The sequence below is a fragment of the Pezoporus occidentalis genome, unplaced genomic scaffold (assembly GCF_034315485.1).
Source record: "Pezoporus occidentalis ecotype Australia unplaced genomic scaffold, CSIRO_AGI_Poc_V1 ctg11, whole genome shotgun sequence".
NCBI lineage: Eukaryota > Metazoa > Chordata > Aves > Psittaciformes > Psittacidae > Pezoporus > Pezoporus occidentalis.
In genome coordinates, this window is record NW_026912886.1 from 14,397,277 (window position 1) to 14,403,276 (window position 6,000).

Here is a 6,000-nt window from a genome sequence, read left to right on the forward strand (position 1 = left end):
CTTAAAATGTGTTTATAGGCAATTAAATGTCACACTTCATTCGTAAGGAGGGTAATTATTGCTACTGGGAAGGAAGAAATACAGGTGCAGATTGACTCTAGTAGCTTTAAGCTCACCCCTTTTACCTGCAGGAGAATTAAAAGAACCACAGATGCTTCTAGGCTTTCTGGGTTTCTCTCTGTATTTGCAGTTGACATAGCTGGATATACGAAAATCAAGATTATTTATTGTAGTTTGGCAAAATGTATAAATGAAACCCCCCCAAAAAATCAATACTGGGTTAAATTATGGACTGTAGGTGTTCATTTGTACCAAATCTTTGATAAGAGTTCTATACAGAATAAAAAGACCTAAACATTACATGTGCCTGATACATTCATGAATATATGTTTTCATTTACTCATGTTTCCATTAGTTCAGTGGCACGCTACCATCAAAGCTCCGTCAGACCTAGTGAAATCCAAACTATCTTACCTTTGCAAGAAGAAAGGAAACTCTTTATTCAGGAAGATTATGAAAAAGCATAACCTTAACATGAATAAACTAGATTTCCAGCATGAAAAGCAAGAAAAAATCCAAAAATTGTTGAAGACAAAACCCCTGAATCCTTCTTGTCTGAAATAGGATTTTTGACTTCCCATAAAAGCCAGGGTTGGGCCAAGTGTAAGAGAGCAAATTATCATTAGATTTTAGGGTAAATTAACATACAGCTGTGAACGGCTGCATATACATTAAATGATACTGAAAATGTTTTCAAGCAGTTGGAACATATTTCCAGGTGGTTTGGGAATGTGTAAATATTAGCACATTCTGAAGGTTGGGTTTAAAAGGCCCTTCATACTTGATAGGTCTTGACATCAATTTTCCCCTAATTTACTCTGTGTGTATGTGTGTGTGTGCACGCTGGTGCACTGTATGACCACCACATATTTTAACAGGGATGACTCACATGGGTTCAGTGTCAGCAGAAGGAATAGTCTAGAGATGGAGGACGTGGAAAGAATGTTGTTAATCACAAGCAGCTTGGAAAAGAAGTTTCTAAAGGGTCTTTTCCAGGGCATGCCAAACACAAGGAATTACAATATTCCATTGAAAGACACCTTTCCATCAGCACCTGGGCACTCCCTGCCATTACCCCATTCCTCTGCCCTTATTTTTATACCACATACGAGTGTTCAGCACAATGCCCGTGCTCTACATCCTTCTCAGTGTGTTGTTTAGAAAAATACTGCATTGAAAACCATGAGTCAAAGGTATAGATGCAATTGTGTATTGATGCAATGAACTCGAACCAGAAATACCAACTTCAAGGAGGTCAAATCAGAATACAGGATATGGATCTAATTCTGGGTTTGTTTAGAATTTAAAAGAGTTAAACCCCTCTTTTCTTTCTTTTTTTAATGTGAGGGGTCCAAGATAATAATTTCTTGCTTTGCAGTCTCAATTTTCTCTTCCACTACCTACAAACAACTTGCCAAGAACACATGTGCTATGTGAGGAGACTGGTTCCACAATAGAGCAATTACTCCAAAGAATGGACTTTGAATCTCAGTTGTTCAGATCCCGGTTACCAGCCCCAACAGAGACAAACTGTCTCCTTTACATAATGCTTTTGTTAACTCCTCTGTGTTCAACGCCACGTGGATACATTCAAGCTACTGCTTTTTCTGGATGGACTCCTCCAGCCCTGTCTGTACTTTTATTCTGCCCCTGGAGACGGTCACAGCTAAAATTCAGTCCAAATTGGGAAGATGTAGCGTAGCAGCTCTTGAGAACAGCCATCAAATAGCTTGTATACATGTAGTATACATGTAGTATACCTTCCTTAGCAACTTAGGACCATCCCTGCATGTTAACAAATAGCTGGGATAATTAAAATCTTTATCCAAATAATTGGGACAGATCAATCAAAGTGTTTCCCCTGGTATCTCTCCCAGACACACACTCCCCATTCTCTTCTCTTGGAGCATTTCTGAAACTGGTATTCATGCAAATGAACTGGGGGAACACTGAGAATTTGTCCTTCAGCATCGTGTGAGCTTCTGGATTTGTTTTGTGCAAGAGAGTTGTCATTTGCCTGGAAGTTCCCATAGTGAATTTATTGGTCTTCTGACGTTCCTGGCGCCAGGTCTGCATTCCCATAAAACAAGCCAGAAGAAACTTTGGAAACAGAACCTTTATAGTATCCACATATTGGGCCATATTCAACTCCAAAGTCAGCAGGTGCAACTCCCATTGATTTCAGTGGGAATTCTGTCTGCTTACGCTGGAGCTGAACTTGGTCCATAGTATCTGGGCATCTTTCCCAAAAACTCTCTTCGCTGAATGCAGGGAATGAACCAAAGCTTAATACACTTCTCTGCTGTCCCTAGGAAAGGAATCAGTCTGTCTTTTCAAGAGATTGTGGGGGAGATAAAATACCTGCTAGGCTTGCAAAGCTGCTTTTGCCATTGTACCCCAGTGTGAATATCTGAAATGTTCTCATGAACTCACACTTGCCCTTGGTTAAAGATTGGCTGTTCAAGATGACCTTTTCTCTTTTTTGAGGCTTAAAACGAAGGATTCCTTTAGTCTCCTTCTGTTTTCACAGCACAGTGTTTTTTATGCAAAGATTTTTAAACATCACTGAGAAAACCTGATGCGAATCATTTCAGAAGGGATGTCTCCTGGAAAGGAACGTGATTTTGTCTGAAGAAACGCTCTTTCTGCTAAGTCATCTTAAAGAGAAAAATCCCCAGCTGCATTAAATAACATTTTACTTAAATCCCTGAAGCTCGCGGGTACATTTTGGAGACCCTCACTCCTTAGCATGTGTTGTTGCAACTGAACATATGCTGAAGTGCACTCTTAAATAAGACACTTTGGATGAGGTCTTACATAACTGTATCTTCGTACCAGAGGATTTGCATCTCGTAGTATTTGCTACAGTAAGTGTAGAAAAATTAAAATAGCATTATAATCTCCAGGCAAAATTATGTGTGGGTTCAGGCTCAAGATTCCGATTTGTCAGCAAAATCTGGTGGGAGCAGATTTTCTTCCAGGGGGATGTCCATCTCTGTAGGGGCAGGATCTTATTAGGGAAGGCCATTCTGACAAGAGTTTGGCATGGATCAGTGTGTGTAAATTCAAGATCAACTGCTGAGCGAGATATGAGGATGCTTGACTACTTTCTCCACCTTCTCAACCTGGATAGAAATAACTGAGACGAGGCCACGATGTTACCTTCTCCAGTTGAGTTGTCAGAATGTTCCTCCAATCCTTTAGTTGCACCATATTCACTGTCAAGTATGCCTTGGAAAAATCCTCTTGTAGGCTTCTAGTTGGCATAAATCTGCCCGTGTATGTTTATGGAATGTTATTTTCACTTTCCAGCACACAGAATTGCAGGAATTTTCCTGAGGAGGCAGCAGGAGCAGTTCCATCAGAGAGATGTCCTGTGAGAAAGCAAGCTCAGAGCAAGGGTGCTGAGGAGACTTGAGCTATTTTCTCCCTTTCTTTCTTTCTAGGTGGTGAGTTTTCCTTTGCTCCATTCCACATACTCATAGCAGGAGCTGCTAGTCACAAAACAAACAAAGCACACCACAATTGTGGGATCATCTAAACCACTCTTAATCCAGGTTATTGTTTTTTTGTAGGCAGACAACTCAGAACAGATTCCTGGTGTAATGTGTTAGATCTAAAGCCTCAAGGATCAAGCACAAGCGTATAGAAGATGCGCTTGTTTGGTGTGTTCAAGGGAAATCATGGCAGAGGTCCGATTACCTTGAGCAGGAGAGGGGATTTCTACAGAGTGCCTTCCTACAAGGAGCCAGATGGCAGGAGCGTGTCACACAGCAGTGCCAGTTGGTGCATCACACACCTTAAATATACCATTTAACTGATAAAATACATTAAAGAACTACCATCTCCTTAGGCAGTGCCACAAGAACCATGAACACAATGCCCAGGAAAAAAAAAATCATGATGGAGCAGGCAATGCTAGAAGATGTGGTCCATAAAGGACCCTTTTTCTCTTCAAACTTCTTCTGCTGGTGGTCCAAACCACCATTCTGCATCAGATTTTCCTTACTAGAAAATACACGTGCAGAGGCTGGCGTGGGGAGAAAATAGTTTTGTAAATCACTCTTAGAGACATCTTCTGATTTTACCAGGTCTGAAGAAGCTCATGAGAGGCTTTCAAGAATATTACATTTCCAGAGGGTGTCACTGCTCCTGAAGAACAAGAGTAGACCTGTATAGTCTCTTTTTCCCTGGATCCCATGCGTTAATCCTAGCATTCAAACACTGAAGCCTCCTGGCTTCCCCACATGGCTGCGTTCCCACAGAGCACAGCACGAGCCACTCTGGCTGCAGTGATGATACAGTAGTTTTATCACATGTACTGTAATATTGCCCCTTGTAAAGCATAACACTCTTGAGTAGGCATAGTAAACCGAAGACAATCAAGATCTTAAAGGGTAATATGTTTTTATGTGTTTAGTAGCTTATGGTGCTATATAACTTCAGAGCCCAAATGCAGCAGTGGCCTCTCCAAATCACACTATTAATATTGCATAATGAGCAGCGCTGCTACTCTAGAATTCTGGCACACCAGAGGGCGATTTCCAGCACTTCTAATCCCTAGTAAAAATCCTCTCTGCTGTATGTATGCTTAGTTTATGCTGGGCAGCACTGCTCAGGACTGCAGTGGTGTCACCGTGATTGAAGGGGAGTTTCTGCACTGACGCTGGTGTAACCAAAGATAGGAATTTGGCTTTTTGCTGCCTGGAGATCACCTAAATTGCAGTAGAAGAGACATTTTCAATTGCAGAACAAGCTCATGGGACCCTTGCAGGCTTTTTCCTCTAAGAACCATCTCTCCTCCCCACTTTAATCACAAGTCAGGACATGAAACATCCCCAGTGTTGCACAGTGTGACCTGACATCTCCACAGTGTGAGTGAGGCTTTCGGTGTTGTACCCAACCCCCAGATTGAATCAGCAGTTTCGAGAACTTCTTTCCCTTCTGCCTCAAGGAGGGCACTCCTCAAAGTCAGCTTGTCCATGTTCATGCAGGGGATAATCAAGGTTGGAGCTGTACTGCAGTGTAGCCCTTTCCACACTCATTGCAGACATGGATGATGTTCCTCTCAGCACTAGCATTCAACACTTGTGCAGCCCCTGTATCTTTGTGAGGGTCCAGAGAGCAGAACATGTCTCCATTTTCCCATCTGCTCACTGAAAATAGCTGGAAATTAAGGTTAAAAACTGCCTTGCCTTTGGGCTTTACTTTCCTCTGCCTCTCTGTAGGAGTCACTGGAGCATCCTGCCTAGAGCAGCCTCCTGGCACTACACAAGCCTTAGCAGCTGATCACAGGTTTGTGTTCCTGAATCTTTCCTGAGATTCCATGTGAAGATGCCTATAGAAGGACTCACCAAAAAAAAACCCCAAGAAAGCCCCAAAACCAAACAACCCCCCAGAAAACTGCTGGAGAAGGTTTCCAAGATCACCATGGTAGGGCAGGACCAAGCTCAGCTTGCATTACCCACGCAGCTTCATAGGGTACTGCTGTACTTCTGAAAAGTGGGTTTTAAATGACTATTTTTTTCCTCTTTTTTGGAAGGATGACTAAGCAAGAAGCAGCATTTTGACTGCAATGCATCCCTTATTTGCCATCAGTAAGAGGTATAGGAACAGCAGTGGAAAGCAACAGTAGCACTGTTGGTACAATTCATTGCCTCTTCAGAAAATTTGTGTTCTGGTAATAAACTGCCACATATGCAAGGCTAACACAAATCCAGGCTGTGATACACCAAATGTCATCACATTTTCAGATTGAGAGCATCTTGCTCAGACAGGCTCTTGCATTTTTGGTTCCCAATGCCTTAAAACAACTCTCCTGCAGCAAACGTGTCCCAGCATCTGGGCAATGAGCGTAGGACAGAATGGAATAATAGGGAAAAGGGGTTTTTTTCCCCATTAGTGGTATTTTGCTCCTTCGCACAGTAATTGGAATTCAGA